We start from the raw sequence: 26547 nt of genomic DNA, 5'->3' as shown, positions 1-26547 counted from the left end.
GGGGAATCTCTGCCCCGGCCCCTGGAGCCCCTCCTGCCCTCCTGCTGCACTGGCCTGGGGGGCTGCAGGGCTGCTCCCCTCACGTCTTCTCACCCCTCTCTCCGGCTGCCATTGCCCAGTTTTTGCCCCCTTCTTAAATGCGTTATCCCAGAGGTGCTACCACCGGCACTGATGGGCTCGGCCTTGGCCAGCAGCAGGGCTGCCTTGCAGCCAGCTGCATTGGCTCTGTGGGACACGGGGGAAGCTTCTGGCAGCTTCCCACAGAAGCCACCCCTGCAGCCCCCCCGCTACCAAAACCTTGCCACGCAAACCCAATACAGCCAGATTCTTTGTTTCAATTGAACATTCAGTTAGAACTTTGATAATGAACAGCAAAAGTAAAATTATGTCTTTAGTGCCATTTTTGTTGACTGGATAACTGCCTTGGTCTCATTATTCTTCATTAAAAAAAGTTTAGATTTTAAACATCTACTTCTCAAAGGAAACATTTCTTTGATCTTTGGGATATTTCTAAATCACTTGGTCTGCTTGGAAGTAGGTGGCATTCAACACCTTTGGTCGTTTTTACAGGCTGTCTCCAACTTAATACAAATAATAATTCTCTTCTACATCTTTTTCTCACTTAGTAGTATAGAATAAAGAAGAACATTACTAGTTAGACCAAAACTTTGGAAACAGAGTAGTTTCAAAATTCAAAATTCCCTAATGTTAGTACCAGCTATTGCCTCGTCTTAAAGGCCAAGTAGGTCCATGCTGAAGTCAAAGACACACAACGGCATTCAAGAAAAGCATGGAGAGAAGTGTTTGCGGGAAGGTGAAGGTATACCCCTCAAAATACTATTTTAATGCTATTAAAATTCTGCCAGTCAGCCATTTTCATTTGTCTTCAGTTAATCACCCATTTTCACTCATTCAAACTAGAATTAATGTTTAAATTCATTGTCCCTTTCTCTGCAATTTTTTAACCTGGTAACACTTTATACATCTATTTTCCAAACTCTAAACAGATATTTCACATAATGTAATTTTTTTATCACAGTGTACTTATGCCTGCATTTTATCAGTGAGAACGTACAGTCCTGATCTAAAAAGTGATACTCGAGCACAAGAGCTTGCAATGTTCCAGTCAATAAAGAGAATACAAACAGAGCAAATACCAGATTACTATCTATCTAATCACACTCAGAAACCCACAAATTCAAAACAACAGTCCATCGATTTTCTCCCGTCTCTTTGTTCTTTAAAAGCTACTGGTTGAATTCGTGCAATACAAACAAATACAAAATAAATAAATTTCAATATACTGACCTACTTACACATACTTGAAATAATTAAATAGATTATAAAATTATGGAATATATTATGCTTCATTTTCTAGATGGAGCTAGTAGTTTGAGGGGCCATATTATTTCCTTCAGATGGTCCTCTTGTACCTCAGACTCTTGCCGTGCCTATTACTGGGCTCAAGTTATTCACGCTTATTACTGACCTAATGCTATTGATGTATCTGCTGCTATTGATGTTCTTACTAGAGGAACATTTTGACCATAGCCTGCTGCTATACAGGCTGTTAACAAATGCCTGGCTGAGGAAAGCAGTTCCAGGGGCAAAAAAACCCCCAGCTTATGCTTCCCTCGTCTGCTCTATCAAGGGAAGAAACCCAAAAGTTAGACCAGCATTCAGTAGGCCAAGCTTTGGGACTGACCTTCTATTTTCTTGTGTAGCGATTTCCTGCATGGTTTAGAAATCCAAAAGAATATGAAAATTACCAAATACACAGTTCGAGAGGCAGACAGAGCAGGAGGAATACAATCAGTACAGCCCTCAGCTTTACTGAAGTTACTAACATATGTGCAATAATTAATCTCCAGACAAACCTGAAAAATAAATTCATAACAAAATAGCGGAGCAGAAGGCCACCAGTTGTGGAACTAATAAAATTATTGACTGTATTCTATTCTGATAGAAGCTAAATGCTTTTCAAGACTTTACAAAAGCACCTTACTTTGCACAGTAATTTGAACTGCCTAGAGACCAGTTTCTAAAAGTGGATTTTTAATTTTTTTTTAAAACTATATTCCTCGACACAATGGAACAACCAGCTGTCAATCCATGCTGTAAAAAGTTCCTTGGGAAAACAAAACATGCCCAGATATCATCTTTAAATTCCAACTACTGGTATGTAAAAATATTTTTAGAAGCAAAATGAAGCACATTTTTATTCCTGGAAGCACTGGCACCTTCTTGACCTTTCTCATGTTAATTGGGTCCAAATTCTGCAAAGCAGTTACAGGTATGCACTTTGACTTTTGAACAGGCACATTCTGGTACCAGCTGAATCCATATAATTATCCCCCAAATTAGTCAATCATTTAGCATTCAGCCAGCCATACTCTACAAAGTCCTGACTATTTAATAAAATATTAAATGTGCGTGCAAATATGAAGTATATAAAAAAAAAGGGATATGTAAATGTCAGTCTGGGAAGAATAGCTCCAGAAAAACATAAATCATGAAGACTGATACAAGAGAAAGCAATAGATCACATCCACAGCAAACGTCGCCTGACTTTATTCCAGTTTGCCTTCAACTTGTGGGAGTTTGCTGAAGCAGTGGAGGAACGGCTCTTTATTTTGTTGACTAGATAGTATGCATAATTCTAATATTTACTATATCTTAATCAAGGACTGTTAGTCATAAACTTCACAAAAAATATTATATATTTTGAGTATATTAGGATTAACACATTATTAATTTAGAAATAATTTATAAGTATTGAAGCACTGCAATTTTTAAGGAGAAAGCTCTGTTTGACCACTGAAGTACTTCATAGTACACTGCATTTCAATTGGGATGTCTGATGCAAAAGCTTTGCATTAGATAAAAACCCAATGTGAAAAAAACTCCTGCTTTCATATTGAAAATCTCATTCATTTTCTGGACAAGATATATGTCCCCACTGAAAAAGGGGGAAAGTATGTGGGGGGTGTGGGGGTGGGGGGTGGAATTTCAGGACTTCACCCTGAAATGGAACAGAAACTGAAATTTGGAGGCATGTAGGGGGCATCATCTAGATGTAGCTCATGGATAACAGCATCTATAACGAGGTCCAGTGAAGACTACCTGCACTGTAATTTTGGTGTCCTGTGGCTCTGACTCATGACCTCAGGTTGTGTGTTTCAACAGATTGTTCATCCTAGGAATTCAAAGCAATTCCTGGCATCTTGTATTTCAGGAAGGCTCTCTTAATGCCTGCTTGGGTGGATGGACATTTCCCTCTGCAGTCCTGTTGTCTCTCATTCTGGAGTAGAAATAAACAGAAATCTAGGACCTGTAGAAGACTGTGAAGCCATGAAAGGATTTATAGTAACAAGTGAAATAAAAAGTTGTAGATGCAGCCTCACGTTATTTATTGCTGAACTTCTGCCCACATAATTGTTCCAAGTTAAGCAGCTGCCTTACTGCAGTTCTCTCTCAGCATCCCTAATTTCTACTTCCACGTTTTAACCGGTATTCTAAAATAGATCAACTCGGTGAATAATGTGACATGCGGTTCAAGAGCCACTTGACGTTTAATCAGACCGGGGGTACGTTCTTTTCTTTTTAAGTACCTAGCCAATCTGCTGCTGAATTTGGCATCCTTGCTATTCATGGTGTTTATAAATATTTGTTGAAACCAGATAAACTTATCCCTTCCCTCATCCTCATAAAACACTCCAAGAAAATCCGAGGTTTTAATGATTTCTTGAGCAGAGTAACAAATAGTCTGTGACTAGACTTCTGTATACAGAAGTTCTTTTTGAAACTGTGCTGACATGAAGTGAATGTAAACTAGAAATAACCAATTTTAAGACCTCCGCTGAGATTTGTTCTTTGACAACTGACAGAAAGACTGAGAAATTAGCATTTTGGTAAAACCTTTATTTGTTTAAGATGCCTCTTAGCCAAAGAGACTGTCTGTACAAAAGGATTAACCTATTGACAATGACTTTCTAAATCCAAACTCATTGAATAACAAGTACTGAATGTGTTTACCTTCCTAATGCACCCACAATTCACAGTGAAGCAGGCTTTCTTGAAAAGGTCAAAATGCACGAAGAGCTGAATTTCAATAGGAAAATATAGAAAAATTAGGAGCTGAATAGAATGGAATTTACTTTAGTCAAGAAGTGGTGGGATTAAATGCATTTTGGTTATCTAAATAAATAAGAACAAAAATAAATAAATAAATAAATACAATTTTTAAAGACTACCTTTGCAAGCCTTTCAGGTTTACCTGATCCACATTCAATTGCTTGTGTCTTAAATAAAACATCCACTCATTTCTCAGTTAATCTACTATATATGAACTTGCTTATGAGGTGAAGTAAAGAGCACAGTATCCTAAATTACTTACACAGGTGCTCACATGCATTTATATTTTCATGTTCACCAGAGTTATATGCCCCCTCTGGGAAGACAGATTGAAAAATGTGAAATGAAACACTAAAATTTACTTTAAGTTTTTTTTCTGAGGAACAGTTTCACCACGTGAGGCATCTCCAAGGGTCATTTTCTGAGCTGAGTTCTATATAAAACTGGTTTATATATTTTACAGGGTAAATTGAAACAAGTTGATTATTCACCATAAAGCATACTGAAGAGATAATTATTAAGACAGATCACTTGTCATACACAGAAACATTTTTTTTTTTTTTCAGGTAAGACTGCAAATGCAAATGAAGCGGCTTATATTAGGCAACTGTCAGTAGGTTGCAGATATTATAATCTAAGTACTATATATATGAAAGAGAACATTTTTATAGAACAAGTTGAAAAATGCGATAGAATCAGAATAGAAGGTTCTGCCTGTAAGAATAAAATCTTCACCGCATTATAGAAATGTTAGCATCCCTTGAGTACTTTTGGTTAAATTTTCTAAGGCCCTTAAATTATGCATGGAGCTTAAAAGTAATGTTGAAAACGTTACTCAGGCACCACATTCAGATGTGGTTTTAATGGCACGCACTGATAGGTAAATTGTGTTTGAAAGCAATGCTTGAGCACTTAAGTCAATTTGAGGCTTTTGGAAACTTTTCTTCACATCTGTATTCTTACAGTTTTTAGGCAGCCTCTTTTCTCAAAATTGCAAACCTTTCACTGTGTCCAGAAGACATCTGTCAGGACATTTAGATCTTATCCTGCACCATCACAGCTGGACCATGAATTCTGAACTGCTCCAAATTAACCCAACCTGTTCAGTATTTTATGGTGCTAACAGTATGAGATTTAAGAATACCTTAAGGATGCAAAACCAGCAAGGATATGAGTCCCCGAATGGAACTGTTTTGTGGTGAGTCGATCCTGGAAGGCTTTAATGACCCATACCGTTGAGAAACAGTCCCTTGGTTGCAGACTGTTCCCTTAGCTTGGATACCCCGATCACAGTGTAATGCCAGCATTTCACATCACCTTATGGATATGAATGATAATTTTGCTATCTCATCTTGGCCAGAAGATTCTTTTCCTGGCAGATGAAGACATGACCTCAGTCACGCAATCCTTCTCACTCTGTGTCAAACAGCAGCAATAAAATCTGTTGAGAGTTTCCTGCCATTGGGAAACCCCAAACCGTATAGCTTGCAGCATGACATTGCATTCTCTTGATTAAGACAGACTATTGCAAACACAGCAAGTTTGTCCTGTACCTTGGGGTCTTTCTGTTGTGGGGTTTTGGTTTTGGGTTTTTTTGGTTTTTTGTTTTTTTTAAAGACTTTTAGAATCTACTTCTTCCCTCAAGCTCTTAATTAAAGGAATAAAAAAAAGTAAACTTGCAAGCTTCAGCTTGCTGGCAGGTATTTTTCTGTTGCAGAACCGGACTTTCTACAGTACAAATAAAATTCACTTGCATTTTAGACGGAGCTTTCTCAAAGGTATCATGAAAAGACAACGCACTGGTCACCGCATCAGTTAAGCCTTGTCAGCATCTACTATAAGCAGAAGGAAAAATTCAGTGATGCTTTGTCCCATGTTCTTATGCATGAGCTACTGGAAGACTACGTTCCACTGCAAGCGCCTACGTTCCTGGGGCAAAGATGATGGAGTAAACATGACAGAAACACTTATTAGTGTGCTACTGAAGGTTTTTCAGTTTGACAGAGATAAACATGATAAAAGAACATGGACAGAAAGGCATCATTATTGTTTTACTAAATATATGCCACAGTGCCAAAAGAAATTAGAATGCTAATGATAAAAATAATAATAAAAAAAGATGAAGGAGCACCTGATTCCACTTATAGGAATACAGTAATGAAATACGGTACAGCAGATGACCTCATTAAAATTGAAGTAGTGTTCCGTTACTATAATAATTCAATATTTTTAGAGAGGAGCTTGAAATGAAGCTCGTGTGTGCATGTGTATAACTACACTTGCAGGTGTGTATATACTTCTATACATACATAGTTAATCACAAGTTTGCCCTTCAGGATAGGGAACGTCAAATAAGTTGGGAAGAACAGCTCAAATAATAGCATTATGCAGAACTCATATATTTTCTTGTTTTGTAGCATGGAAACCTGGATCTTTATATGCAAAATGGGTATCATGCAGAACAAGCTCTGAAATGTAAACTGCTCAAATAATCAGACTGAAGCAGCCTGATTTTCAGGAATGTGATTTGGAAGACAAAAGCTAAAGATTTAGAAGATGACTACTGCACTGTTAATATATGTAAGTGGCAGCAGATCATTCAGAATATTTCAACCAAAGGATGACTTTCCATTAATACCAGCTGAGACAAAGAGAGAAATTTAATATATGGTAATGACAATAGAAGGAACAGATGTAAAAACCATTCTTAGCCATAAAGCGCAAGGAAATGACAATGTAATAAACCGATGCAGTGCATGTTTGAGAACACTGCATCCATTTCCTCTATTATTTGAATCGAGACCCACATCCAATATAGAAAATCCTAAGACCCTTCCAAAGTTCTGAATATCAGAAAGGATGACTATTGCCAGGGAGAGATGCTTGGGACGATTTCTGATGTGTTACCGTGCACAGTATCGCTTTCCTTTCGTTCTTCAAATCTGTGCACGATTGTCAGGTGCAGTTTTGATTATTTAAGTCAGTTTCTGATATTAACTAGAATTATTAGAGAAAACTGAAATATCTATAGTTCTTTTAACCGCATACAGATTGACTTCTGCCTAATAATATCTAGCAGGAAAAAGCCCACAGATTGATTTATTTAGGGACAGCTCTGCATTCACACATAGTCTTACTGCCATAAAAAAGGCCTGTATCTGTTCGACGCTCTAATTAACGAGAATGTGTACCCAAAATTCACAACTAAGTTAAAAGTGAAATCTATTTAGGCTATTATGCTCTTTTTATATGACAACTTACTTTAAAAATACAGTCTATGAACAACAGATTTTAAAAACAAAGGGTTCAGTAATGCAGTTTTGGGAGAAAATTCTTTTTTAAACTGATTTCTAAAAAGTACTTAATCGAGTCTTTCCATGGGAAAAATTCATCGTAATGCTGTAACTCTGGCATTTAAAGTAAAAGTCAGTAAACAAGCTATGGAAATTAACCATCTGGATTATAATTTAAATGTTAGAAGCAAGCTACATACAGTTAGAATAAAACCTTTTTAACTTAAAGAGTGTGTTCACGTGCATATTTAATTGCCCTCTTCATATTACACTGACTGTATCTTCAGGGTAGGTTAGCATGATTTATGATCCTAGAACCACTTCCATATTTTGTTGCCACATCAAAATAAAAAATCATAGAATCATAAAATCATTAAAGTTGGAAAAGACCTTCAAGATCATCAAGTCCAACCGTCAACCCAACACCATCGTGCCTACTATACCATGTCCCAAAGTGCCACGTCTACACATTTTTGAACACCTCCAGGGATGCTGACCCCACCACCTCTCTGGGCAGCCTGTTCCAAAGTTTGACCACTCTTTCACTACAGAAATTTTTCCTAACATCCAATCTAAACCTCCCCTGGAGCAACTTAAGGCCATTTCCTTTCGTCCCATTGCCCGTTACTTGGGAGAAGAGACCAACATGGTTTCCTTTTATTTAAAAACAGTGTAAATAATTGGAAAACAACTTCAGTGGCTGTCAGATGAGAAATGTTTTTCAGTAGTTGTAGGAATAGTCAATAGGATTAGAATGACCTAACGAAATAATGAAGAAAGGGTTCTGTTCTACTGGGTAGGTATTTTTCTTCTTTTCTGGGACTATTTAAAACACTGTGTGTATGAGACTTGTCATATGATGCTCTGTTTTACTATTTCTATTTTAACAACTCTTCCTCTGTCAGACTTCTGATTATTTACGATAAATCACAGCACAATACGAAGCGACTGTGACCCACTGAGACCCATTTCTGACCCATTGAGAGCTGTAATCGCACATGCAAGAGAGCTGTTGCAACACCGCTTTTAGAGCAGGTCAAAATTGTGACACAGTTGAATGTGTTTACTTTTTCCTCGCTTTCCTGGATATGGTTCAATGTCATTTTCACTTTATTTTGCTTTTCTATTACGGTAGATCACTTAAAACAATGTTGAAGTGGAGTGTCAGTGCTCAAGGTCATACTAGATATTAACAGTCATATTGCAACCAAGTGTTCAGCAGATGAGGACATATTGTCATCTGCTGTGCGCATGTAACCCTCTATGCTCCTCGCTTCATGAAATCCTAACTGTGATGAGACAAAGAGCAAACCAAAAAAATTACAAAACACTTTGGCTGCAAAGACTTTTGTTAACTTCTAAAGGCACACTAACTTCTACAATAGAAAAAGACAACCCTCTTACAATAAATTGTGCTTATTGTTTTATACAGGTAGGGCTTAGGTAAGTTAATGTTTGTGTGCGTGTTTTTACACCAACGCAAGAAATCTAAAAAAGAGAGATGTGACTTGGAATACCTGCTTTCAAATGAGGGTATTAACATAACAGGCACGTTAGAAACTTGGTAGAAGGAAAATAATGAGTTGAAAACCCTAATATCAACAAACATTATATAGAAATAACACAGTAAATCACTCTGCTGGAGAAGTGCTCTATGTTAAAGCAAGCTTAGGACCAAGTAAAGTAAATAAGTTACCTGTATCAAGGATTCAAATTCCAAGCTTAAATAGAAAGAAGATTAGTATTAGACCTATAATAGTGGCAACTTGACCAGGCGCAAAAGAGACTGTGAAATGCTAAGGCAGATTAAACTGCAAGGGCAGAAAACAGAGCAGGATTGAGAGACTTCAATTATTTTTAAGCAGACAAGGTAAATGTCACAAATGGGTTTTGGTTCTCACTTCAAATTCACTTTTATAAAGGACACAATTTTCCCAGAGAGAACTATCAGGATTTTCTTATGCAAAACAATGCATGTGCTCTTTGCTGCCCTGTGCCTCCGAGCGTCCCTTCTCCTCCCAGCCTCGGAGCTCAGGAACGAAGCTTTTCCAGACCCACGCAACTGAACACTGCAACAGAGGCAAGGCACGCTACACACGCAACAAACAAAATTCCAACCAAAACCCAGCCCTAATCGCACTCCGCCATAGGAAAAGCAAAATGACATCTAAGGGAAGTTTGTGCATGAAGACAAAGAAAATAACAACAGTTCTTTGGGTGGGATTTAGAAATAGTGAGTCACTGAAATTTGGTTTCAAGCTGGCGTCGTAGCCGTATGCTGGCTATACTGGATATTGTTATCACCTCCAGTTCTGAGTTAACATACGGAGGGGAGCTCAACAGCATACAAATTGGCTAGTAAGAGAATAAAATCCATAACAAGATGATCTTACTTCCCAAGGATGCTAGGGGAATATTTTGCTATAGATGAGGAACACCTTTATGCACTCCACTGAAAATTAGCTATACTGTTTTACATTCATGATATTGCTTCAAGTACAAAGAATGGGTTAGAAGTAAGGTGTAAATCATAAGCTGGTTCCAATTGTTTTATCTAATCCTTTACACATATATTAGTCACACTGTAAAACAGAGATGTAATTTTCCTTTCTCAAACCCTAACTAAATCTTAACATTATGTAAATAGACATCTGCTCTTTAAAACACTGCTAGACAACAAGCCACATTTACTACAGGATAACATAGGATTAAAGGGTATCGTAACATAACTTTGCTCTTACTTTATTTGCTTCAGTGACATCAAGGCCTAAAAGTACGGAATTTCGCTAGGACTAATGTTGCAATTCATAGGTTCCTTCAGAGCATAGGTACCATAGTGAGAACCAACGTAAAGCAAATCATCACCATTTATATATAGTATGTTTAAGGTAGCCACTCCCTTTAAAAGAATAGCCTCTGATGTGTACTGATTACGTAGATTTAAAATATCAGAAACATAAGGACACAAGAAAAATGCGGTTGAACAAGAACACTTGACTGCAATTCAGCTATCTAAGTCAGGTTCTGAGCAGACACGTCTCTCTAAGGGCACATCTGCAGGTGTATGTGCTTTGGGCTCACACCCCTCGTCTTTCTGGAGTTATTTTCCAGTGGAATGCAATTTTTCCATTTTCTGTTTTTATGTTTCGCTAGGAGTTCACGAAGGTGTGGAGCCAGCATTCATCTACTTCAGGTAGTGTTGATCTGCTTGAGGGGAGGAGGGCTCTGCAGAGAGACCTGGCCAGGCTGGATCAATGGGCCGAGGCCAACTGTATGAGGTTCAACAAGGCCAAGGGCCAGGTCCTGCACTTTGGTCACAACAACCCCATGCAGCGCTACAGGCTTGGGGCAGAGTGGCTGGAAAGCTGCCTGGTGGAAAAGGACCTGGGGGTACCAGTTGACAGGCAGCTGAATATGAGCCAGCAGTGTGCCCAGGTGGCCAAGAGGGCCAATGGCATCCTGGCTTGTATCAGGAATGGTGTGGCCAGCAGGAGTAGGGAAGTGATCGTGCCCCTGTACTGGGTGCTGGTGAGGCCGCACCTTGAATGCTGTGTTCAGTTTTGGGCCCCTCACTACAAACAAGACATTGCCTTGCTGGAACATGTCCAGAGGAGAGCCACAAAGCTGGGGAGGGGTCTGGAGCCCAGGGCTTACGAGGAGCGGCTGAGGGAGCTGGGGGCGTTTAGTCTGGAGAAGAGGAGGCTGAGGGGAGACCTGATCGTCCTCTACAACTGCCTGGCAGGAGGCTGTAGTGAGGTGGGGGTCGGCCTCTTCTCCCTGGAAACGGGCGATAGGACGAGGGGGAATGGTCTGAAGTTGTGCCAGGGCAGGTTTAGGTTGGACATCAGGAGAAACTTCTTCACAGAAAGGGCTGTCAGGCTCTGGAATGGGATGCCCAGGGAAATGGTCGAGTTCCCATCCCTGGAGGGATTTAAAAGCTGGTCAGATGAGATGCTTAGGGACAGGGTTTAGTGGTGGGATGGCAGGGTTAGGGTAATGGTTGGACTTGATGATCTTAAAGGTCTTTTCCAACCAAAGCAATTCTATGACTCTATGAAAAGAAAGGGGAAAACAGAGACTATAAGGAAAATGTCCAAGTATTTCAGACAGTGTTTCTGAAGGATTATTGAAACTCCACTCAATAAACATTCTAGAAATAGCCCAAATTAAGTAGGAATACAGTAGCTTTAAAGTTTCAAATACTTTACTGGCCAATAAATACTTCTTAAATTATACGACTTTGGTAAAATGAACGTCTATTGTAAATCAAACCCCAAGATTATGCTTTCAAATATATAATCATATAGCACGAGAGGCTGTGTTTCACATATTGTAACTGAGGACAGCAAATACCTTCAGCTGCTCATGTGGGTGGTATTTAATTTCAGTAGAAAGCACAGAAATTTGTGAAAGGTTACATTATGGGAAATGATACTCAAAAGCCCTTGACTTCTAAGCAAAATGCACAGCTATGCTGGTGGTGGTGCATGAAGACCTGATAACAGAAGCGGTCTTTTAGAGATTATGATGACAGACAGAAATATAAAGTTCCCAACAGAGCACAAAACACAACTTCAGACAGATTCTGAAGTTCTTAATCATGGGCAAAGTGCAAACTATCCTAAGAGATACTCCTGTATGAATGAAGATGATTGTAAATGACTGTAAAAATCTAAAGATAGGTCTAATAGTTCTATTTCAAAAAGCTACATAAATGGTATCAAGGCTTCTAAACTCAAGATCAAAAAAAAAAAAATATTAGTGCAGTTTGAAGGATCCATGCAACAACAGAAAACAATGCTGCTTGTTTAGTTACAATACAGTTTTCTGATACATTTGGGATAGTAAGGACCATAAAAGAAAAATGGAAGCTGCTCATAATTCTTGACATTATCATGCATATGCAGCAAAACAGCTCTCCAGTCTATTCTGTATTTCACTTTTCCCTGGACAGAATGCAGACCATGCAGCTTTCCAAACACAGCAATATATTGCATGATAGACAGAAAAAAAAAAAAAAATTTTTATCTTCTGCTTTGAAGAGATGGGACTTTAACCTAATATGCAAGGGGTTGATTCAACTGAATATGAGATTTTCTTTATTGTAGCCAGAAAAGCTACGTGCTTATTTTGAGGATAGGTCAAAATTGTTTGAATTCCCTCAGGGGGCTTTGGATTTTTGAATGCTATGTCCAGGAATACAAATGAAGATACATATTCAAATGACTGTTTTTTTTCTTTGCATTTCAGTTAGTAAGAGTAAGCAGCGTAAGGCCAAGTATAAACATCTTTCATAAAGGGTTTGTCAACACAGAACAGTTATTTCTGATGAGAAACCAGATGAGAAGTCCCATAGTTAGCCAAAAAAATCCCCATCTTAAGTATAAAGCAAGACAGCAGATAAATAATCAACTTTTAAAACAATATGTAACAGTTTTGCCTCTCTCTTAAAACAGTTTTCTATGATTTGTCTCGGGCTTCAGTACATTTAGCACATTTCTTCAAGTACTAGAGAAGTATCTTTCAAGCTTTCTTTGATTTATAACCTCCAAACATTTAATGAGAAAGGTAGGGTCCTCGTTTATCTAATAGCTGGGTTTACACATTCTGAAAATAGCTGTTTTTCTTTCTTACCTATTATATTATTGACAATAAGAAACAGAAAGCCCTTGGTACATTTTTTTTCTTACACTACACTTAAGGATATAATTTCTACTTATGGCCTCAAGTCTTGCTAGAAGGATCTTGTGCTTCTTTGTATGCTAAAATATCTGAAATTAAGTGTCTTCATTAAAAATACAGCATTCGTTGTAACAGAAATTCATGGCCTCTTTTGATGTTCTTTCCCAGCCCTTGTCCTTTAATACAGCCTTACGTCTAAGACACATAACAAAACCCTAGACCAGAACATAGTAAATCTACACCATCTACAGCTTGTCTCTAACAGGGACAAAATGGGGATATGTTTCTTTTTCTGTAAACATGGTAGCATCAGTGTATTTCATGAATGGGGATTTGATTCCAGCTCTGAGTGAAATAAATGCTGTTTCCAAATTACCAAAAGCGTTTAGTTGGTGAGTAGTAGAAGTACAATGTATCTGTCACGCTCCGGTATCTTGTTCTTTTCTTGTATTTCATTTACTGACAACAGGATTTTGAAGAGCAGAAGATAATTGTTGCACAAAACCAATTTTGGTCTTAGCTATATTTTAAAAAATAAAATCTACAAAATTAACATCTCCTCCAACCCACCTTAAAAGATCCTTCAAAAAAATTCACATTAGAAGCCCCAAAATGGAGCTTTACTCCGTGCTGCTCACTGGCACCACTGAGGGAACCGCAAGTGCAATCCCAAAGGCAAGGCTGAAAAATCCTCATTCCACACAGTGCAATTATTAACACCAGCCAGTTATTCTAATGGTAATCACCAGGCTAAAAGTCACACATAAAAAGACATTATGCTTTGATACAAATCACCAAATACAAATTAATTTAACGTGGATGCTGATAGGAATTTCCTTTCTTTATACTTGTACAGCAGTCAGAAAATCACAGCCACTGTATGAAATAAAACAGCAAGCAAACTGCTATAAACCATCATTCAATTGGCATTGGGAACACAATATTTCACAGTATGTCCAGTGACTGAGGCAGGTTATGGTGAAGGTTATGGTATAGTATACAACTGGCAATGATGTCTGGGATATCCTGAACATATGGAACATACAGAATGAAATAATTCCTAGTTCTACTGTATGGACCGGTCTTTCCTGACAAGCTCTTTTTAATAACTTTTGGTGAAATGTGTCTAAATTCCGTTCACTCTTTCTCTTTCCAAATTGATCTTCCATACAGCAGAACACAGCAGACCTACTGCGCTAACTCAATATGTGTTAGCCATTCAAGCGTACCCCGAAGAGCCTTGCAGCTACTTCACATGCTGTATCGCCATCCGCAAACCAAGACAATTCTCCTGTCTGAGAGAAAAGAGACCACACGATACGAGAGCAAAATGTAAGTCTCAAAAGATTAAAGAAGAACAAAAAATTATTGAATGTTGCCCATCATAACAATAACGCTGCCTTCTCTCCACTTCCCATCTTCCTTGTCAAACCCCCCAAATTCCAAACCAAAGCAAGCTGGTTTTATTTGAGAACTCATGAAATAATCTTGCTAGCAGGGATCCACTTAAAACCTAAAAAATCAGGGCATTTCTCTGCCTAGTTCTGAACAATGTATCCACATGAGCTTGAAATAGCGATTAACAGACAGAACCTTATTAAGTTTATGAAAACTGCAAATTCTTAAGGGAAATATATAAATCTCCCAAACATGTTCGCGGAGCCAACATTTCAAAGGTCAAAAACCACCTTGACAGCAGCCACAAAGCCATCCCAGGATAAGAACGTCCTATTTCCCAGCCTAGTTGAAAATGCTGGGACCCTGAATGATTTCCTAGGCAGAAATAAAAGAAAGAGATTTTGGCAGGAAGTACAGGAGACGTGTGAGACACAGAGGAACAGATAGGACATTGGAACTGTAGGAAAGGCTCCGTTAGAAGTCTTTTTCTGAGGTAGTTCTAATCATGAGAAACCTGTATCAGCTATTAGAGCTTTAAATCAAAATCACTTGAAAGTGCAGTAAATGGCAAAAAAGGATCGTGTCCAAATTTCCAAAGAGTGGGGTTATGCACGCTTCAGTAAAAGGACTTTTAATATGGTGGTATTATTTGGATGGATGTAAAGTTATTTCATATTTTGCAATAGACACTGCTGTGCTAGGTAACATAGGTATTAAATTGTTTTCTGTACTTCATTTACTAAATTTGCCTTGTGTTTTCCGTATTTATTGCGTTTTAACAGCTTATAGAAAGGTAGAGCTGTGGAAAATACAGCCTGAGATTTTCAATGGCGTCCACATTGCTTCCAAATACAATTTAAGCAATGGATTTCAATCCCTAAGGTGTTAAATATTTTGTACTCCTCGGGCCTTGGTGACCACCCGTTCCCTCATGTTTACAGACCTACTTTCACATAACAACCCTTGTGCTTAAAGCTGAGATTGCCTAGAGCACTGTATTTGCAGGAAGGGGTTTTTAGCTTTGTAATTTACTTTTCTTTCTCCAAAGGTTTGCCTGAGTTTGTGTCTGCTTTTTTTCTTGTCTGCAGGTCTGGATGTAAGCATGAAAATAAGCAATACACAGCATTGTATCGATAGGGATACTAGAAGTATTTGTTTCTATATGGGCCCAATCTATCTGTTATACAGGTTTTTATTGTTATGTTAAATAGGGTGCATTTTAAAGCAATCGAGTGCCTGAATTTTCTAAAAATGTTTTAGGTGCAAAAACTAAAGTCTAAAATACATTTTAAATATTTCACAATTGACATACAGGATTAGCGAGTGAGAGACACTGATACTCTGAGCTTTACTCATTTGCAATGCCATAGCAAGGATTCCAGCTGCTCAGCTATTTAGGTATCAAGAAACTGAGGTCCTGGCCTCCAGGCAAGAAACCAAATGAGCCCCTGGACACTTCACAATTCACTAAAACACAGTTTCTCGACAGAATTATTCTTACGAAGCCAAGGCCCCGCTGATCATTCCCTTTTGCCAATTAAATCAATAGAACCACTTAGAAATACACAAAAGAGATTACTACAAGAGGTAAATGGAATTTATATATTTCACAGCATGAGCAGTAAATCTAAGGAAACAATAAAGACAGTAGAACTACTAGGGCTAGGTTATTCTTTCACAGACGTAGTGAACACAGCTCAGGAAACTGCAGGAGAATCTTATTTTCTAGAGTTTAACAGAAACCCAAAAGAAATAAGCAGGCACTCACAGCCTTCCCTTTCTGGTGCTGGCTTTTTCTGGAGACAGCGGTTACCATACTGTGCAATGCAGTTTGTATCCCTATCATCGTTAGATTCAAGGTTTCAAATGCTTTTATTTCAGCTGTTGAAACAAATATTACCTTAAAGGGCAGGGCATCTACACAATACCTACCATGGTAAGACCAAGGGGGGAAGGAAGATTTGAATTAGCTTTTGCAACAAGACTTAGAGCTAAGTGAGATCGTCCTTACCCCAATGAGAGTACCGAACACTGAAATAAATAGAACTATTTCATTTAAAAGAAAGTTTAGATTTCAAACTTGCCAAACCGTTAGCAGGGTCAGAAAAATGAATTATATATTCATTTTGAGTACCAGCTCTTACTTACTATGAAGTATCTAGAAAGATTAAACACAATAACTTTGAGGAAAATATAAACCTGTTCTGACATGTATCTCAACATAAAAAGGCATTATTATGGTGGCAGACAAAGCATTCTTTCATTTGACAAAAAATTCCATTAAATAGATTTTTTTATACATGGTGTAATTTCTTTAGCACGGCAATATGATGTCCTATATGCTTTGGCAAGCTATTATATTATTTATTATTAAATTTGCAAAGGGTATTATTAAAAAAAGGAGTTTAAATTCACAGCTTCTGGAACACAGAAAATAAACTCAAAATGGAAATTCAGTGAGTCTGTGAATTATGCAGAGGTTTTCAAAGCATTCCTCAGTAATTGTAAAAACTGTAGAAGTGAGCACAAATATCTCCGTAGTTCTCCTAATCCCTTTTCTACAGTGCACAAATAACTACCTCCCCCTTATCTGTTGAAAGAAAGTAGGAATCAAAACAAGAAGTAGGAGCAATATTGATCAAAACATGGTTTTAAAGGCTTCCTTATTTCAGATATCTTTTAATACCTGTTATGTGACTCATTTGTCTGCTGTATGTTAATAAAAGCTAGCTTTAATAAGAATTTTAGTTAAAGGAAGGAAAAAATTAGCAGCATTATTTCACAGTTTTCTTCATCATCATCAAAATTTTATTATAGACTGGTTACAACTTTTAATTAAAATCTTAATTAGCTTAGGCCTGTGTGACAGATGGATTACATTACTATTTTTCTTCCAAAATTTTGCACAGGACTGAAACAATCATGTCAGCCTTGCTCTCTACAAACTGGAAAGTTCATTACACAAGTTGTTCTTGTACAAATGCTACCAATTTGCCAAAACTCATGAGATTTCAGTCAAGACAGTGATTGAAAAACTGTTCTGTTCCATTCACAATCTGAGCAAACTCTTCAAAACGTTTGAGACGCGATGGCACGGGAGCCTAAGACTGGGTTCATTATCCTCTTGCACGTGACAGCCCATCTAATCTTTATTTCTTACAATATTTGCCCTAGGAATGATGCTTGCCTGTGAAAGATTTTGCGTGGACTATAATGCAAGAGTTGCATTAAAAGAGGCCATGACAGAGCTTCCGCTGCTATTTCATGCTTTGCTTTATTTTTTGCTGGTAAATAAGAGAAATAGCGATTAGGTAGGGAGTGAGCAGAGGCAGCTGCTGACTTAAGAGAAGTAGGCGTTAATGCTCACTACTTTAAGGAATTTGCAGGCTGCGCTATGCCCAGCACAGCAACAGAGCGCTTCCTAACAAAGCGGGAGAAGCAATTGCTGTGTAAAAAAAAAAAAAAAATGCATGGAATTTACAGAACACTTGGAAGGTGGCAAAAAAGTGACATAAAATCAGATATTATAGAAGTCCACAGACTTTAAGTAGTATTGTTTCATATTTAAAACCGATATATTGAGTACGGGAAACTGCAATAAAACCTGCCCATTAACGTGTCCATGTTGGAAACAGGAAAGCCAGATTTTTATTAAAATAAAACTCTTCATTTTCCTAGCGGCTGCTACTTTGACAACACGTACAGTCATGAAGTGTCACCTGGATCTTTTCCCCTCTTCTTTAAGGAGGTTAGATGAACATAATCCATTTTGTCTGGGACCCTTGTAAAGCTCAAGAACAAGAAGTGAGATCTGCAAACACTCTCAGTTCTGTGAAGGCACATTTTAAAGTTTAAGTGCCCTCTAGACATCCAGGAATGCAGTTTGTGCTCCGAGGTATCTGGAGGCTTCGGCTTTAAGAAAGGTAGAAATATTTCCTGATTTATTTGAGAGCTGGAAGTCACTTTTGGCAAAAATCCCAGAACTATTCTTATTATTGCTTTGTTAGAAAAAAATATGTATGACAGGAGCAGGAGAGCATGAAGCTCGAACTCATCCAGCCAAACGCATAGCAAGCGAGAAGGCAGAGCTCAGGTCAAAAGCCTAAGAGGAATGGAAGCCGTGGCTGAAATGAAGAGTCCATCAGAAGACTCAGCATGGCTTTTAGGTCCCATGATGAAAAAAAAAGAACGCTTACGTGGGTTCATATGGGGGACGCTTTGTGAAAAGACTGCATTAAAGTTTGGATGTGAACAAATCTGTTTCCCTTTAATGCCTCACCTACAGTAATGGTAGGATTGTTTGCAATCTAAAGTACTCTTAGTTCCTTTCAGAATCTACAAAGTGTAATATAGTGGAAACTAAGTATATCCTAGAGTAATCTTCTGTGCCATGCTTTCAGTGAGAGCTTTTAAAAGGAGCACATGAGACTTTTTTTAAATGCACATGCAAAATTGGAAGCAAACCCTATGTCCTGGTTTTGGCTGGGATAGCGCTTTCTTCCAAGTAGCTGGCATAGCGCTGTAGTTTGGATTTAGTACGAGAACAATGTTGATAACCCACTGATGGTTTAGTTGTTGCTAAGCAGGGCTTGCACGAAATCAAGGATTTTGCAGCTTCTCACGACTGAGAAGGCTGGAGATGCACAAGGACCTGGGAGGGGGCACAGCAGGACAGCTGGTCCCAGCTGGCCCAAGGGCTATTCCAGACCAAATGGTATCATGCCCAGTACAGAAACTGGGGGGAGTTGGCTGGGGGGCTGCTGCTTTTGGAGACAGGCTGGGCATTGGTTGGGAGGTGGTGAGCAACTGCATCGTGCATCACTTGCTTTGTGTATTCTTTTATTATTATTATTTACTATTCCTAGTACTATTTCATTTTATTTTAGTTCAATTATTAAACTGTTCTTAAGTCAACCCATGAGGTTTCTCACTTTTACTCTTCCAATTCTCTCCCCTGTCCCACTGAGGGGCTGGGGGCAGGGAGCGAGCAGTTCCGAGGGGCTCAGTTGCCGGACGGGGTTAAACCATGACACCCTGGATCAACGTAACTGCACATACATTGCACCTTACTCTGGAAATCTGGAAAGGTTTTTAACACGGTTTCTTCATAGGATGTTTACGAGACTAGCAAAGCTGGGTTTTGATATCATCAGCACATGTAGGATTGACAATTTTAATTCTGGGATCAGAGCTGATTATGCTGAGAGGGCATCTAAACTGCAGGCCCAGCGGTTTCTAATCCACAAAGCCACAAAACACTTGCCCCTGAGTCCACCCAAATGTTGCACAATTTCCCGGCATTATTCCACATTCCTGAACAGACTCAAATATAGTGCCTTTTTCTTAGAACTTGAATAACTTTATGGATGAGACAGAAAATACTCTAATACTTTCCTGTCTTCCTCTGGAAAAACATAATTAAAGCCCAGTATCTTTAATCTCTGAAAAGTAATTAAATTGATTGATATGCAAAGAGTTCTTCAAATTTAGCCTAAATTTTAAGCAACATAACTATTATACAACAATTTACCCCTAACCTCAAACTGGAAGATTTCCAAGTGATTTAGCCATGAATACGAAACAATATGGATCTAAAAATATGCTTAGTCTATATATGACACAGATGTGAAAAGAAACATATTTTGATTTATGTACATTTTCTAGGACAGGACAAAGTATACAATCCATTATTCTTGACTTGAAGTTAATTCCAGTAATGATTAAGAATAAAAAATAAACTCAATAAACTCAATATTGTTAAACCACTGAAATGACAAGATATTAGAAGGGGGAAGGACATTTTGACTAACAAAAGTCAGCATTTTAAAACTGAGATGTCTAGATTTAATTTATGTTAGTGAAAGATATGGCACGATAGATCAAATTAGTCTAGCTTGTGTTTCTGCCTTAACTTTCAAATGTATGAGAGTATGGCAAAATGACTTAAAGTAGCAGTTTCACCACAAAATTGGATTAAAATTCTGCATTACAACACAAAAAAATAGAATTGATTTTTTTCTAGTTACTATTTTTTGCTATACTTACTACAAATGACTGCATAAATAATCTTTGCATTGTGCTCATGAGAAGCATACAAATAGATTTATAGATATCCTATCTATTAAGTTTGACTTGCATTGTGAAAATGGAATAGAAAAAAAAGGTTCACTGCTCTTACACACAATCCAAGCAATGTTGCTATCCCTCTAAACAGCAGACTCAGAAACTCCTTTAAGAAAATATCGTGCCTTTAAAAATACATTGCAAAGTTCTTGCCACTGAAACATATGAATTATCGTCTATTACTGCCAGCATTAGGACAAGCATGTTATTTGCTGACCTGGATAGAATGGTTTTGCACAGCTAGGAAATTCCACATTCCAGGAAACATTGCAATGCTCAGCTGACAGTTCTCAACAAAGGTTACGTCTTGAGTAATGGGCAAAGTAATTCACAAATGTGATTTAGCCTACCGTCAAAAATAAGGAATTTGCTTTAAGAAAATCCTAAATTCATCACAGAACATTCACAAAAAAGTCACCTGATAAATTATTTACTGTTTTGCTCCAGAACATTGGATATGACTGTATCTGTATGTACGGAAGAATAAGCTCCATGGCACTTCTGCCATTATTTAATTGATAAAACGAGCACTTGGGAAATTATCACCCTCTTTGTGTCAAAGTGCTGAGAGTAAGTGATGGTGGTAATGACAAAGGCGACAGCTATTTTTCTCCCTTTGTAATTTTAGTTTTATAATACCAGGATTCCCTAGATTTATGCAATCTGACACCATTAAAATATCAACATTTCATCATAAATCCCAATTTATAATAAATTCAAAAAATGTTTATGTATTTCTACAGAGGGGCTTAGATATAATGACACTGAAATTAATATATGAACTTCACCAAAGCCTTCCTAGCAGAGGCAGGCACTCTAAAGTCAATAGAGCAATGCCTGAAGAATTAACCACAGCTGTTGTTTCAAAAGATCTCCCTTACTCAACTTCTCATGGTCCCTGGTATCCCACACTCATGTTGTTGACCCCTTTAGCCTGGGCTCAAATCACCTGTGCTTAGGAAACGATGAGAGTTCACTGTGAGTAGGCAAAATTTCGGAGTGGTTCATCATTATACACTCTCCGTCTAGAGCACACGATCACCCTTTAACAAGTTGTGGGAGCTCTACCTTCAATCCTTTCCAGCTCGCAGGGGCTTTCTATGAGAATGCTCAAAGGTACAGGGCTTTTCTTGGTGTGGGTATTCTCACCTGCAGCTCTGGAACTTTTTCCACTGTGTAAAAAAAATAAATAATTGCATCTTCACTGAGGCATATAAAATGTGACTTGGTCCTCTAGGTGGGCACTCAAGAGAGATGAAAGCCAGGCTGTAGTATCCATACTCTGAGAAATTATTCTTTTATTTTTACATTAGCCAATGTGGCCTCAAGGACTGAGGTAGTCACCATGAAGCTTTGCAGTCTTCTCTGCGACTCAGGTAAAATTCCCCATCTCAGATAGGGAATGGCAGAGGGCACAGGATTACAGCTTGCTCCGATATCCGATGGAGCCCTCCTGTGTGCTTACCTGATACGGACAGAGGCTGGGCCAAATAATACTTGTTCCTAAGTCAATGATTTGAAAATAGAACCGGTAATGTGAGATTTACTGTGATACTGTTAACTTTGGAGTGAATTGAAGTGTTTGTAGCATCTGTAAAATTGATGGACTGCTTCTCATAGAGCTAGCAGTTCGATAGCAAACACGGCTGGTAAGTGCGGGAAAGCAGCAAGGTCAGACAGCTGGGAAGGGTATCCTGGAAACACGACCATTTCTAGGGGAATAATGCATGCCCTAGAACTTACTATTTGTTTCTTTGAAATGAGAGCAGATGTGAGAATACCTGCAAACGTCATCCATGATTTTTTTGCCAGCTTTGTGTACCGAAGATGAACAGAACAGCTAGGAAAAAAATTGCTAGGTTTTGGGTTTATTTTTAAAGAGCATTCAACAGAGAGAAACCCTTTTTCAACAGGATTTTACAGCCTAAAATATATTCTCAGATCTTCCCAAATGTAGAAAGAATACCTAGTGGGCCTGTGTTAGCACTAGATCTTAGCAATGACCAAAAGGGAAAAGTTCTTCTGTTTTTCTACGCAATCATAAAGTAACTGCAATGTGAGACGCAGCAACAGTCATTTGAACTTTACTTTTTATTCCTTTCCCTCTACGTCTTCAGTTCATACTTTTGTCTTGAATTGGGAGGGGAGAAGGCAAACGTAACTCTTCAGAGAATGTATTTCTCCATTGTATGGAAAAGTAGCTTAAGTTATTCAAAATAAAAGTCCATTGAAAAAAAATCACTAAGAAAAAAATGCATGATAAAATGGAACTTTTGATTTTAAAACTACATCAAATAACACCTGATCAGTGTAAAGCACTGTGAAAAACACGTGAGTTTAGGATAGGGTCTGGTTTAAGATGATCTTTGGCTCTGATTGCAGCTTGTCGTCACTGAAGAAACATTAACTGTTAATAGTACCAGTAAAACACTGGAATTTTGTCAAGCTGGGAAAGCTGGCATGACTTTGGCTATTGCCCAACCAAATATCCCTAATTGAAGTGCTAGGAAATTGTGTTAAATAAATATGAAACTAGACAATTATTACAGATCTCTAATTCCTGGCTTTGTTAGTCTTCCTGTGTGACCTTCAATGAGGCATTTAATCTCTCTGTATCAAACTGGAAATAGTTGTCTGACTATGGGATACTAGAAGGCAGGAAAAGAGTACCATAAATTATTCATCTGCTTTATGAAAAGCTTGCCTCCGATTGAGTAAATAGAGCTTTTCAGTCTGAATTACAGTGCACGTGTAATATTTTCTTTACAATGAATTCATTTTATTCACTACCTACATTATGTTCCTCAAACATCAGGAAAATGGTGTCAACCATACCTTTCATCGTTTAAGATGAAATTACAGTCCCACTTATTAGACTTAGAGCTTTAATACTATTCCTAACACCTCCTTAATGTAGACTGGACTCTTGAAGGTAAAGACTTACCGGACACCTTGTCCTGACAAAAAAATGTGCTAAAAAGTAGAGAGCAGAAAGTCACTGATTTAAAACAGTTTGGTGGTCTACATGAAACCAGATTTATCCTTTTACTCAAATAGCACTGCTCCAGTTAGTTCACGCCGGCAGGTCAGCCTAGCCTTGGGTCAGTACAAAGGCAGGTACGAGCTCTGGAAGCACTCCCGAGTGCTTGGTGTGGAAAGCAGAAATTAAAAAGCTGATTATACACACATCCAGTAACAGAACAGCAGTGCAGTGACAGTAAAGTATTTCCCCCTCATTAAAATGCATATAATTAATTTCAAAACCATGCATGTCTAATAGGATGCCTTGCTATTTAAAGAATCCTAACTCTGCCATGTCATGAAAATACATTCGTAGAACTTCTTTCCTATCTCATTTAACCGCAAGATGCAAATGTAACTAATGTTTCCCTGAAAATTGAGAAAAATATCAGCACAGTGCCTAATCAACTTCAGTAATGTTATGCCGTTTATCACCAACCACAAGTGTAAAATTGCTTTAGCAAAATAAATAAGCACCTCTTTCAGTTTGCATTGCACTTTAAGATAACTTTCAAACTGATAAACATTTTAGCTAAGAGATGATGAACAACAGATTCAGATTTTACTTTAATCTTTCATCACATACTCTTGGGCCTGATTCTTGCACAGGTTCAGTAGAAGAAATTTATGAAAGTAGTTTCTATGAGTTAAGTGCATATATCAAATATTTATGATTAAAGGACATAACAATAATATATATATATATATATGTATGATTCAATGTTTCTGAATCCAAAGCAGTTGCTGAAAGTTGAAGTAGGAGTAGCAGCAGGAACAGGAAAAGCTCTACCTTACTGCTCGGTTTTCATAGAATAAGATATCAATTCCTTCAGCAAACACCTTACATGCGCCAAAAGCCTAATAGATCAGAGACAAAAATTCCCACTGCTTACATTTTTGTTACAGATAACCTTAGTGAAATAATTCCGTATCTGATAAGAAATTCCCCTGGTCCGAGTCGAAAGTAATCCTGCTTAGCAATAATTAGTAGCATGTAATAAATGAGGAACAAAAAACCCCTGCAAATTTATAAAATACAATTAATCTCCCTGTGAATCTGACACCAAACATCAGCAGACCATCCTAATTATCACTTCAGTTTCTATGAAGCTCTTTTAAATAGGAAAAATTATTCATACTGATAATTCTTGATGTTTGGCAACCCCCTCTGTATTCCCCCCAAATCCAAAACCAACAAATGGAAGACGTGAGAGCTTTTTCTGGATGTTCTGATAGGAAATTAAGCCAATTATTTATTAAAAAGAAAAGGTTAAAGTTAAAATAACTATGATATTGAAGTTTTTATGACAACACTATGTTTGAAAACAGTGGAGAGCGTAAATATTAACTCTTTGTAATTCAAGTCAGCGGCAATACCTTACACATACAATCAAACAACATGATTCTATACCTCGCTAGGTGACTTTTGCAGAGTTACTTAGCAGTTGTCAGGTCCCCCCTCACACCATTCTCAAAAATACCACTCCCACTGATGGGTCCACTGTCTCTGAGAGCAGCCTGAGCGTTATAACGATTCTTATGTTGTGTTTCTTGATGACATGGCATACATTTAACAACCAGTTTCAGTCCAAATCTAGCGTAGTACAGAGAGGCTGGGTACCCATAGCCACGTTCCCAGACAGCTATTGTACATGTGGGCAGAAGATGCTCAAGAGAGCAATTTCTGGCTAACTGGTTGGGAATTCCTGTAAGGGTTTGGACAGGTTGGGCAGTACAGTTCGTCCTAAAAGAAATATGATGATATTTATGGACTAGAATCCTGAAAGGCCCCTCCAGCCAGCACAATTCATTTTCATCAAAACAGTTTCACTGGAATAAATATCAATACATACATCAACTATCGTACATTAACATCAGTCATCAACAGTTTTAAATTAATTCAGAAATTTGGCTACTTATTTCCACCAGATACAAGTCTGTCTATAATTTGGGGCTTTGGCACAAAGCACAAAACAGCTTGAAAAATAAGCCATGGCACTCAAAGCAACCTCAAAGAATTTTGAAGTAACCCACAAGACCTTTTTTATCTGAGAACCTGAAACAAGGAGAGAATTCAGATCTTCCTGCCGCTACCAGAGTCATTACTGGGAAGCTGTTCACCACTTCTTAGCCGCACACAAGTGTTCAGATTTCACTCAACTTCTTCATTCCTCGCAGCTGAGTCTTGTCAACTGCTGCACACCAGCTTCAAGTCTCAATCAAAGCATGAACGACCCCAATGTTTGGTAAAGGTTTTTAACTTCACTGTGCCATAGGAGCTGTATAATTCCAAAAAAACAATCTCCAAATTGATTGATTTTATAAAAAAACCAAATCAGTGGACTTGCAACTTTCCTGACTTTTCAGCTCACCCGTATTCTATAAACTACCTTGTCAGATTCTTATTACTCTGATTAATTGATCAAAGGCAATGACAGCCATAAACGTGCAAATGGAATGAACTCTGGTACCCTCATATTTCTTTGCAACCCATATTTGCTTGGGCTACTGAACATATGTGAAGTAATAAATCTCAAAAAATTGTTTATGAGGAGGTGTTGTAGAGATCAACCTGGAAGTTAAGCAAGCATCATTTATCTTGAGATAGAAAATTGCCACTAAGCTCTTAATAAAGGATGGTTTGCACCTTTTGCTGTGGTATCTTAGAGAGTTTACCAATGTTAATGAAATCCAGTTCCTACTCTAAAATGACTCCCTTCCCACCCTAAATCTGAAGTGAAAAAGTTTTTTATTCATTTATGGGGCAATAGAGATGAAGGCTTTAACAGTGTATTTTAGTACCAACAAACAGTAAGTCAGTTCTTCAACTTGATTATCTTGGTATAAATTAAGAATAATGTCAGTTTACACCCAATCTAACAATATCATTATCCAG

Source organism: Egretta garzetta, unplaced genomic scaffold (genome assembly GCF_000687185.1).
Source record: "Egretta garzetta isolate BGI_Z169 unplaced genomic scaffold, ASM68718v1 scaffold411, whole genome shotgun sequence".
Lineage (NCBI taxonomy): Eukaryota > Metazoa > Chordata > Aves > Pelecaniformes > Ardeidae > Egretta > Egretta garzetta.
Note: the sequence above shows the minus strand (reverse complement) of the source record.